The sequence below is a fragment of the Panicum hallii genome, chromosome 8, assembly GCF_002211085.1.
Source record: "Panicum hallii strain FIL2 chromosome 8, PHallii_v3.1, whole genome shotgun sequence".
In the NCBI taxonomy this organism is placed as follows: Eukaryota; Viridiplantae; Streptophyta; class Magnoliopsida; order Poales; family Poaceae; genus Panicum; species Panicum hallii.
The window spans coordinates 7,851,844-7,864,228 of NC_038049.1; the positions used below are offsets into that span (position 1 = coordinate 7,851,844).

At 43.6% G+C, this 12,385-nt stretch overlaps 1 long non-coding RNA gene across 1 annotated transcript; it reads right to left on the reverse strand.

Annotated features, from left to right (window-relative positions):
• Positions 1–699: 699 nt before the first annotated feature.
• LOC112902044 lies at positions 700–3,014 on the reverse strand. The gene is made up of 3 exons (XR_003230468.1): positions 2,979–3,014; positions 1,618–1,806; positions 700–1,510 (listed from the first exon to the last, which is right to left on the reverse strand). It is a non-coding gene; the product is annotated as an uncharacterized LOC112902044 (long non-coding RNA).
• Between the last annotated feature and the right edge of the window lie 9,371 nt (positions 3,015–12,385).

A 12,385-nucleotide genomic window follows, 5' to 3' on the forward strand; every position in this document is an offset into this window, starting at 1 on the left:
CACCTATATGTTGTTCTTCCTCGTACTGCACAAATTAGGAGGGCCCTCTCGGCTTAGATTTTGGGTATCTTTTATAATTTGAAATTGTCATTTGGTAAGTTTTTATTTTTGTATATCTTCTATTATACTATAAGGATCCAAAACAATTGAAAGTCTCCCTCAGCTGAAAAACCTACCACTCACAGCAGGACTCACTTGTTAGACCGTTAGATGCAAGAGTTCTAAGATGTTGATGAAAGCAGCTATTTCTAAAACGGAGCTGCTAGCGTCCGGAAGTCCAATCCGGGCGCCAGACATCGGACGATAGCTTAGTAGAAAATTTCCTACCGCAACACATGGTTCATGTTGCGTGCAACATCCAACAAATATATACTTAGAGAGAAAATTCAGCTGCAACAACCGCCGCAACATGTTCCTCTTGTTGCATGCGACATTCAAGAAGTATAAGCTCTGAACATATAGAAAAATCACACTGCAACATATACAAATGTTTTATGCAACATTTGAACTGAAAAGATTCTCGCGGCAACAATATATTCCAACTAAGTAATTGCAACATCAAAATTGACTGGTTGTAACATGAAAATAACGTAATCTCCAAATGCAAACTCGTTTAATGCAACATTGAAAAAAAAAGATAATACCAACATCCAAACTCAGTAGATGCAACATCAAACTTCATAGGTCTTAACAGGAGGATTTTTTTTCCAACATCAAAAAGTACTTGATGCAAGATAAAAATTACTTTATGCAACATAAGAAAAGCAAGCGTGGATCATGCCGAGCTCGTGTGCCTCCTCCTCCACCTCTGGACCCCTTCTCCTCGGAAAGGAAGCCATCGCCAAGCACTACCGCTGCATCGAGCCCCTAAACCGCAGGCCGCCATCCTCCACGAGACCACAGCATGCACTGCCTCCCCTGACACCACCTATATCATCGCTGGACCACACCTCGACCTCTATAACCGCATCATCTGATTGGCCTCCATAACCGCATCATCCGAATGGAGCGATCTAGACGGTGCCCAGCGTTGCCGGTGCCGTAGCCATGGCATGCGCACGCGCCGCAACAACATCGCCGTCCTGATCAATTTTTTCTTTTGGACAGGTTTTCAAGTGCTTCAATCTCAACATTCTTGTTGCCTAGTCCTTCTGCAGATCAGAAACAAAAAGTTTCAGAAAAAGTTTGAATAACAACGACACATCAGGATAGTGAACTGAAGACAAAAGGCATGAAATCCTGTTCTAAAGTACAAAACAGATATTAACATATTGTGCTTTATGAGGGTAACTAAAGCTGATATTTACAATCATTGAGTGGCCATGACCACATGTTAGAAGCTAAAAATGAACAGGTAACTCAAAGAGAAGCTATGCAACATCTCCTTTGAAGACAAAAAACCTAGACTACCGACAATAGTCATCCCTTGTTGCAATCCTTTTCGATGTAAAAAATCAGCTGTTGCGATCTCGTTCCTTACTGACAGTAGTTGGATTCCAGCAACCAATTTCTTGTAGTCGCCAATCATAGGATGCACGAAAAAAAGCCACAAGCGTCAGAAGAGTATCTTTTAACATAGCAAGTTGAGGACAAAACTACAACGGATTTGAATCTTACCTTTACTAGATATGAGAATGCATAGTTCTTCGTGATACTATTATTACCTGCCCAAGCTTCAGCTTCATCAAGGTTAAACAAGTAAGCCCATAGGACCATTACATTATTGTCAATTTCCCCTTTTGCTTTAGTGATTCATAGAACTCAACATACTAAACATGGAAGCCAGCAATATGAACGAACATTGGGCTGAATAAATAAAGAAAAATGGTAAGACCACATGAAAGGTGTATCTTAACATAGAAAAAGATATGTATTGCAACATGGAGAGATATGTATTCCAACGTGGAAAATAATAAATTGCATCACGGAAATAGCTATAAAACATGAACATAAAAATATATGCTCACGTACTGCCAATGAATAAACTACTGCAACATTGGAACAATATATGCTGGAACATAGAAAGTTATGAATTGTAACATGGGAAAAGTATAAAAATTAAAATGGAAACTATATGTTCATGTATAGGTAATGGAGAAAGATGATACTGCAACAAGAATTGTATAATGCAACATTAGAATATGCATGCTGCCATATTATTTAAAAAATAATACAATAAAATTAACATGAAAACAGTATTGCAACATTTTAAAAATTACATGCTGCTGCACAGAGGTTGAAATGAATGTGCAACATTAGCAACTCCTTTACTTGCTGTAAACATCGTCTACTTTATCCTAGGTGGTGCAACCAATCGTCCAAGGAGAGAGAGCTTACGCCAGAAACTTTCCGTAATAAGATTTATGCTTCCTGAAGGATGACTGGCTGAAAGTCATACCAATTTCAGAGATTAAATCCTACATATGTATAAGGAGGATAGGATGATTCAAAAAGCATGTGGATCTACAATCGCAATTGCTTGAACAGGATGCACATGAAAACTGTACAAAAACACAACCATTGCAACAACAAGGAATTAATCCATGGGAAATTGTTGAAAGTTGGAGGCTACTGCACAATTATCCCACTACTGCATATTTTTCCCTAAATTGAAACAAAAATACCAGTGATAATCCATAATCCCGCACATACAAACTAAGTGTAGCGATTCATAGATCTCATGATTAATGGGAGGAACTAGGATCACAATCCAAAACCTAGCATGTATCATACATACAGTGATACGGGGGATTAACAGTTGCATGGGGAATTCTAGCAAAAGCTATCAAAATACCATGCTATCTACATGAGATGAGATGGTTATACAAAAGCCTACACATCTCAACATTTCACACAACTTGCAACATTTCTAGTAAGAATGTGTGCGGGATGAAACCCCGAATCAAATGAAACCCTAACAAAACAAGCGCATGAAGGTGAAACGCAGGAATCGAGATGCGGGGACACGATGAACTCACCTGGGACCCTCGACACCTTTTTCAGCTTCACCTGGATCGCATCCGCCGCTTGAATTCACCCGGTAGAGGCGCCACCGTCCGCTGGATCCATCGCGGCGGACTTTGAGCGCCACGCACGGCGACTGCAGGTCCTCGAGGCTACTCCCAGGTTCTTCGCCTCGCTCGATGTGTCGCCGCCGGTGGCCTCCATGGCTCCGTCACTGCCCTTCTCGCCGGTCTGGGCAGTCACATCGCCGGGATCTGTGTAGCATTTCGGTTTCTAAAATATTTCTGCCTTTTTAGCGTTTCTTTTTTCGCCAGGGTTTTAGCTTACCCGCCCGTGTACCCACCTCCAATCCCACCCCTCAATCTCGCGGTTGCACCCACCCGCCTACCACATCCACCCCTCAGTCAACAATCCTGCCCGCCTCGTTGTCTCCTTCCTGCCTGCCTCCTCCTCTCGTGAGTTGTGACTGCTGGAGCAGAAGGCAGCGGACGCGGTGGTGGTGCCGTGCTCGGCTACGGAAGGAGGAGGACCCAGCGTGTTGCCAGCCTCTCCACTCCACCCTCAGCCTTGGCCACGCAAGCGGCGCATCACCCGTCCGCGGCGCCTTTTCCGCCGTCGTCGGCGTCCGAGATTGACAGTCTCCTCTCCGCCGTCGTCGGCGTCCAAGATCGACGGCCTCCTCTTCGCCGCGGCCACCAGGGATATATGGGGTATCTCATCCGAATCCACAGTCTCCTTGCCGAGCGAATGCTCCGCCTTCGCCTTCGCCTCCACCTTTTCCTGGGCTGCGCCGCTGCCGCCGCCGTCGCCTCAGCGCCGCGCTCTCCTCCTCCACCTCCATAGCCCCATCGCTAGCCAGCAATGGAGGCGTTGGACGAGGAGGCTGGGCTAGGCCTACCCAAGAGTAAGCGGCTGATGGAGGCATCGACGCGGACACAATCTGACCGGCATGACATGCACACCTCCTCTTGCGTGTGCGTGAGGCCTCGCTCGCTGATGACTCCGGCGCCGCCGTCATGTCTGTGGGCTAAGACGACTACTACATCAGAACTCACATGTCAGGTAGCCTATCGATTAGTGCCTTCTTCTTTACTCACCTCGGTGGTTTAGTTTTTTATTCTAACTCCAGTTAGTTATAGCTTGCGTTCATTTTTAGGAGTACGATAACAAATAAACCATATACTTGACTGTTGACCGGGGTGATGTTCAGTATTTTATTGGTTTCAGTTAGATGGAACTGAACATGTTCGACATACTGTTGCAAAAGATGGTGCCATGCTGGTTTGTGTCTACTTTAGTTGTAATTTTCCCTGTGATAGCTTGAGTGCCATGGTGCGCCCGGAAGGTGCTTGTGATAGTACCAAACCAGCTACCAAAAGCAGCACAGAGCAAGCAACCAATCTACTACCTGGTTTACCAGACCGGATCGGACTGAACTTTGATCAATGCTGTGCTTGATAAATTTATTATTTTCTTCGGCCGAATCAATTGACAATCTTATTGTGGGGTTCACTGGATATTGGATATTGTGGTTCTTGACCATTCTGCCATGTAGGTAAAAAGAAATAGGTTTATACTTTACTGAACTGTCCATTCTATATTATAGATAAGAATTTAGGATGATAAACATGTTATGATGCATATGTATTCATCAGTTACAACTAATACTGTCTCAAGCTAGCAGATTATTAAAATTTATATTACTTTTGCGCTCTTTCATCAAAGATATGTTCAGATGCTGACTAATTCCTGTAACTTTATTATGAAATTAATACTATACTTGCAAAAATGGATGGATCACTGATTCTGTGTAATACTTTATATTTGATGATTTCCTCATGTCAAGAGTCCCATATTATTCTCTCATGTCCATTTTAATTACAACAACAACAACAATAACAACTTAGCCTTTTGTCCCAAGCAAGTTGGGGTAGGCTAGAGATGAAACCCACAGAAATAAGAATAAGAAACACAAACAAGGCACAAGCCAAAGGAAGAGTTAGGGGTTAAATAAAAAGTAACAAAGGTCACGATTCAGGTACGTTAATTGCTAATCTCCAAGCGCTCCTATCCATAGCTAATTCCTTAGCGATATTCCACTCCTTAAGGTCTCTCTTAACCGTCTCATCCCAAGTTAGTCTAGCTCTACCTCTACCTCTCTTTACATTATCGCCCCGCTTTAAAACTCCACTACGCACCGGCGCCTCGGGAGGCCTCCGTTGTACGTATCCAAACCATCTCAACCGATGTTGAATCAACTTCTCCTCGATAGGTGCCACCCCGACCCTATCTCGAATCTCTTCGTTCCGGACTCTATCCCTTCTTGTATGCCCGCAGAACCAACGCAGCATACGCATCTCTGCTACACTCAATTGCTGGACATATCGCCTTTTTGTAGGCCAACATTCAGCACCGTATAGCATCGCCGGGCGAATCGCCGTCCTATAGAACTTACCTTTTAGCCTCTGTGGCACCTTCTTGTCACAGAGGATGCCCGAAGCCTGCCGCCACTTCAACCAACCGGTTGAAATTCTATGTCTAACATCTTCATCAATATCTCCATCTTTCTAAAGCATTGATCCTAAATACCGGAAAGTATCCTTCTTGGCCACCACTTGACCTTCGAGGCTAACGTCCCCATCCTCATGCCTAGTCGGGCTAAAGTTGCACATCATATACTCGGTCTTGGTCCTACTCAGTCTGAACCCCCTCGACTCTAACGTGTGTCTCCACAGCTCTAACTTCATATTAACCCCTGCCCTACTCTCGTCAACTAGCACCACATCATCAGCAAAGAGCATACACCAGGGGATATCACCCTGTATGTCCCTTGTGACCTCATCCATCACCAAAGCAAATAGATAAGGGCTCAATGCTGACCCCTGATGTAGTCCTATTTTAATTGGAAAGTCACTGGTATCGCCATCCCATGTTCCAACACAAGTCATCGCATGCTTGTACATATTCTTGATGAGGGTAATATACTTAGTTGGGACTTTATGTTTTTCCAAGACCATGTGTAAGTCCTTCTTCTCCTCTCTATATCTCTCCATCAACTGTCGTACTAAGAAAATTGCCTCCATGGTCGACCTCCCAAGCATGAACCAAACTGGTTTTGGGTCACCCTTGTCAATCTTCTTAGGCGATGCTCGATAACCCTCTCCCAAAGCTTCATCGTATGGCTCATCAGCTTAATCCCCCGGTAGTTAGTACAACTTTGAACATCTCCCTTGTTCTTGAAGATCGGTACTAATATACTTCTCCTCCATTCCTCCGGCATCTTGTTTGACCGGAAAATTAGGTTAAAAAGCTTAGTTAACCATACTACCGCCCTCTCGCCCAGGCATCTCCACACCTCAATGGGGATGCCATCGAGACCCATCGCTTTACCTCCCTTCATCCTCTTCAAAGCCTCCCCGATCTCTGCCTCCTGAATCCTCCTCACAAAGCGTCTATTGGTATCATCAAATGAGTCGTCCAACTCGAAGGTAGGATCCTCATTTTTCCCATTAAACAACTTGTCGAAGTATTCTCTCCATCTGTCCTTAATCTCCTCATCCTTCACCAGAAGTCGATCTGTCCCATCCTTGATGCATTTGATTTGGTTTATGTCCCTTGTCTTCCTCTCGCGGGTCCTAGCTATCCTATAAATGTCCTTCTCTCCTTCCTTCGTACCTAGCCGTTGATAAAGGTCATCAAAAGCCTGACCTTTCGCTACACTTACAGCTCGCTTTGCGGACCTCTTCGCTAATCTATAGCCCTCGATGTTGGTTGCGCTCTTGTCGAGGTGAAGGCGTTTGAAACACTCCTTCTTCTCCTTAATAGCCCTTTGCACCTCGTCATTCCACCACCAAGTCTCTTTCACTTCCTGCTTGCCTCCCCTACTCACACCAAACACTTCTGAGGCCACCTTCCGAACACATGTTGCCATCTTTAGCCACATATCATCTGCATCTGCTCCTTCTTCCCAAGGCCTCTCACCTAGCATCCTCTCCTTAAACGTTTGTGCCTCTTCCCCTCTAAGCTTCCACCACTTTGTTCTCGCAATCTTGGTACGTTTGTCCCGGTGGGTACGTATCCGAAAATGAAAATCCGCCACCATAAGCTTGTGTTGGGGGACAACACACTCCCTAGGTATCACCTTACAATCTAAGCAGGCACGTCTATCCTCTCTCCTAGCAAGGATAAAATCTATTTGACTCGAGTATTGTCCACTATGGAATGTCACTAGATGGGACTCACTCTTTCTAAAGAGGGTATTCGCTAACAGCAGGTCGTAGGCCAACGCAAAATTCAAAACATCCTCCCCCCCCTCATTCCTACTACCATACCCGAAACCCCCGTGTACTCGCTCATATCCTATATTAGTCGCACCCACATGGCCATTGAGGTCTCCTCCTATGAAGAGCTTCTCACTGATAGGCACGGCACTAACCATGCTATCAAGATCTTCCCAGAACTGACTCTTGGAGCTCTCACTAAGACCTACCTGAGGGGCATAGGCACTGATCACATTCAGAACCAAATCTCCAATTACCAACCGCACTAGGATAATCCGGTCGCCTTGCCTCCTAACATCTACAACTCCATCCTTAAGGCTCTTATCGATCAAGATGCCTACACCATTCCTACCCGAAGTTGTCCCCGTGTACCAAAGCTTGAAGCCAAAACCCTCCACCTCCTTCACCTTCTGGCCCTTCCATTTAGTCTCCTACACGCATAGAATATTTACACGCCTCCTAATTGCTACATCGACTAGTTCTCTTAACTTACCTGTTAGAGACCCTACGTTCCAACTACCTAAACGAATCCTAGTTGGCTCGGCTAGCTTCCTTACCCTTCGCACCCGTCGAGAGAAATGCGAAGACCCTTGCTCATTTTTACTACACCCGGGCGCAGATGTAGCGCGCCACAGAGGCTGCGACGACCCGACCCTTGCTCACTTATCATCATACCCGGATCACGATACGACGTGCCCCTGAGGGGATGACGACCCGGCGCTTGCCCATTTAACACCACACCCGGATTCCGATGTAGCGCGTCGCTAAGAGGGTTACGCCCCAACGAATTTCTTATGGGTTTCATTTCCATTAGAGTGGCTGATTTTTTTACGCTGGTTCGCCAAACCTAACACAACCCTCCACATTTTCTCATCGCGGGCTTGGGACCGGCAACGGCAGTGTTTCTCATGTCCATTTTAATTAATGGTTTAATATTATCATAGGTCTCTGTTGCCACTCATTTATTTTGGTGCTGCATGTGCATATGTTTGCCTTCTAATTGGAGTTACCAGAAGCAGAGTTTCATCATTTGAGATACAGTGCATTTTTAACATACAGACATTCTCGACCAGGTTTCACTGATATTAAGCAGGGTGAGATGTAGTTCTGTTCTTAAACCTATAAGCCTTTAATTTTGTTTTTAGTAATACATGTTGATCCATGTTCTTGCTTTTGTGGTAGCATTATCCCTGTGGCATGCAAATTAAGCAGTATTTATTGATTAGGCTGAATTTCCTCACCTGTTTTCTGTCTCCAACTTTTGGAACTCTCCTTTTTATTTTTTGAATTTTTACTTATTTCTTTTGGTTTTTGTTCAAGGACATATGTAAGCTTCTTCAATAATCAGATTGTGTTTGGTCCCTGGCACAAATGAAAAGCCAACATAACAGAAATAGTAAAACTTGTTCCTGCAGTGTGATATAGTGTACAGGCACTTTGCCCGTTTGCCACATTCCCCCTTTCTATGGTATTGAAATTTTTCTAACTGCAGACCTGTGTCCTAGGTTATATGCAAACATGATTGGTGTATTTGTTCCACCTATGCTAAAATATTTTTAAGCCGTATGTCACAGGGAATGCCAAGACAATCTTAGCAGCAATCAAAGGCACCTCCTCAATGCCAATAAAAGGCAGGTCTGCAAATACCCTTGTGCGAGCGAATTAACGTCACCTCTTATCAGGTACACCTTTATTAAATTCATGCATGGTAGGCAGTCAACAAAATTACCATTAATTGCCATTATATTTGAAGCTTCAAAATAAATGTGACTAATTTATTCATTTGGGGAATGATTGATGCTTTATTGTTCAGAGAATAACAAGTATTCATTATGTTATGATCATGGCTGCACACATATCCTGTTTTTGTAGTCAAGTTTAGAGTGGGGCTACAAAAGCTAATATGTGCCTTTTCTTTTTCTTCTTTCCTATTGTTTATGGACTGAGCTTATGCAAGTTCTGAACTAAGATAATATATGTCTTTATTATATATTGTTGGTTAATTAATTAAAATATTTTTTACTAGGTTCTTTTTAAAATTATATAAAAGTCTTGTTTTCTGGATTTTTTTAAAACATGTACGTGCCGCACATGGGCCTCTGCTAGTAGCCTTCAGAGGGGTGATTAACAAGAGAATGTAGAGGCTGTGGAGCAATAAAATGCGACTTATGCTTTCCTTGGGCTAGCTCAGAACACAAGAAATGCAGTGGGAGCAAATAATCTGTGCTATGTGGTGCAGAAGAAACAGTTGATCATGTCGTTTTCCAATGTGTGACTAGTTTTCCAATGCCTATTTGAAAAAGGCCCTGGGGAGGGAACAAATTCCAGTTAGTTTGGTGATTTTTTTTTACTCGTGGACACCGCTTGGGACTTAATACTACGATTTCAAATCGTTTGTTTTCGCGCTGGATGCTTGGTCCATTTGCACAAGCAAAAATAAGGAGACAATCATATGAAAGTGTTCCCCAAATCGACATCTCATGTTCTGAATAAAATCTTGGCATTCTTACAGATAAGGCACGTTTTGTTGTTGAAAGTAACTTATCCAGGACACGTGGATGAGGGCATCCAGACCCTAAAGCTGTGGGTGAAGGAGTTCCCTCACGTCCCAAAGAGATGCTCGACTGAAGACCACCTATAATGGCTGCTGTTCAGTTTCATTTGCTTGACGTTTGTAGTGTGAAATAGAATGCCCATATGTTTGACCGTTGGGTGGAGGATCCAAAAGTGTGAACTTTTTCAAATAAAAAATTGCTAAGCCCCACGAGACTAAGATTTCTCTACTACTAAAAAGACTCTAAGCAAGACGAAACCTTCCATTGGTGTGTCACCGCAATCGGCCCACTAATCCATCTTCGTTCAGCCACTAACCTCCGTGGTTAGTTCGATTCGTTTCGTACAGCCTCTAAGCTCCGTGTGTCGATCGATCTGTCCGTCGTTGCCACCAGGGATCGCGCTCGCTGTGCCTTCCGTCATTCGCCCCTGGACTTTGAATTTGAAAACTCCGTCACGCTTGTCCTTCGGCCGCCGCTGACGCAATCGCCTACCACCCCAGGTTGCGTCGTCGCAAGCGCTGACCACCCCTCCTGCATTGCCCCCCGCTCGACTCGACCCCATACCTCCCCTGCACGCGATGACCAGCGCCGCTGCCCCTGGTCTCCAAGAATAGAGCACCGCAGCCTCCTTTTCCAGCGAGATTCCGGCCGCCATGGTGAGTTTCTGCCACAAGTAAGGTATAAAATGGATTCCTCTCGTCATCCTCTTTCTTTTCCCCTAAATCACAAGCCCTCTCATGCCCTAAATCGCCAGGAATTTAAGCAGCAGTGTCGCCGCCCATCATGGGAGTCTGTTGCTCAAGTTTTTGCAATCTAACCCCTAGAAAACAGTTTAATTTTGTTGTTTTTCTTGTGCCCTGCGAAATTTGCAGAAAACACCCTAAATCTATTAGATCTTTTCAGCCCAGCCTAGCCCTGCTTTTTAACAGATCTAACCCCATCTTTTGGTCCTTTTGCGAGCTCATTTATCTGAGTCTTGCGACAGTTCGCCGCTAGCCCCTAATATCTATGTTTAATCGCGATTAGATCCCTGTAACCTTGTTTCTTTCGTAGAATCCATGTTTTAAATCCGTTTCCATTTGTTCTTGTTGCGTTAGTTTTCTTTTAGCGTAAGCTTTAGTTTAGTAGCGTTGTTGTATCATAGTATTTATTTTTAAATTTAAACATAGATTTAATTTGATTAATGCTCTCTCATCTAATTTCCGTCGTACTCTCGCCTAGTGCGATCCCCGTGCTAATCCCATTTCGTCCTGCCATTAGCAACGTAGACCATCAGTTTCATGTTGCTTTGCATCCATGGCAAGCAATCACGCTACATTCCCCTTGCCCGCATCTCATTGCAACGAGATCCCGCACGTCTTGGACTCTCCCAAAGCATCGTGCGCTAATTGCACTAAGCTGCGTTGTCGCAATCACCTACCGACCCAGACTGCGCCGACTGCCCGTCATCATCATTACAAGCGCCGACTGCCACAGGCTGCGCCTTCGCCAACGCCGACTGCTGCAGGCCTCGCCATCGCGAACACCATCTGCACGAAGTCGCGGTTGCGATCTCTCCGCCTTCCTGGCATCGACACGTGCTCCACCTCTCCCAGCCTTCCGAAGCTATCTCCATCGCTCCTGGCGCCGATGCATCATTCTCCTTTCTGGGCTCCATACATATCTTGTACATACCATGTGCTCCACGAGATGCTTTCTGGGCTCCATACATATCTTGTACACACCATGTGTTCAACGAGATGCATCAGTGAAATATAGTAGCTAAGTTGTGTATAAGGAGGTATTAACACTATAGTCTGAAGGTAAATGTGTATTTATATATTTTGGGGTTTTATTTTAATTAAAAATGATGGATATATAGTTTAATCTAACATTTCGTTGCTTAAAAATGACAAGAAGGAGTAATTTCTTCATTGATGTGTACATGGTTATGGTGGGAAGTGCACTCGGTTTTCAACATGTTTGGTACCAGTGACAACTCAGATTTTCTTATTGATGTGTACATGGATATTTAATATAACTTTGTTGTAAGTGTGGTAGATGTACTGATTATACATCATATATTTCTAATCAAATTTTTTGTTATAATTTTCTAAAATTTACTCCGCAATTCATTTTTAATATTTCAGGATATCTATTTTTGTGCTGTAGTAGAATTTTTTTCCGCCCGTAGCAACGTATGGACATGAACCTAGTGAGAAAAAAATGAGAAAATGAGTAGGAGAGACAATAGAAAGGGGCGAATCCGGTGCCCACCTTGCGCGGAAGCTATGTTTTACAACACATACCTAGAAACAAGTTAGAAATCTGTGTTCTTGTGGTTCATTTCCTTTTTTGTTTTCTTCTGTTTCATACATTGAGTAGCATTGGTTCTATTTTTTTGTTTTTCTCATTTGACAGCTGCGCTACCTTCTTTTTTCTTCTTTTTACTTTTCCGTGCTTATTTACTACTTTTTATCTATTTTTTGTCCGACAATTGCATATATAAATTGTTTCTAGTACATAATATTTTTGTTATATGTGTATAAAATTTTGTTCCACGTTCCGTATATATATTTTTCATAAGTTTGTATGCTAATTGTTTAA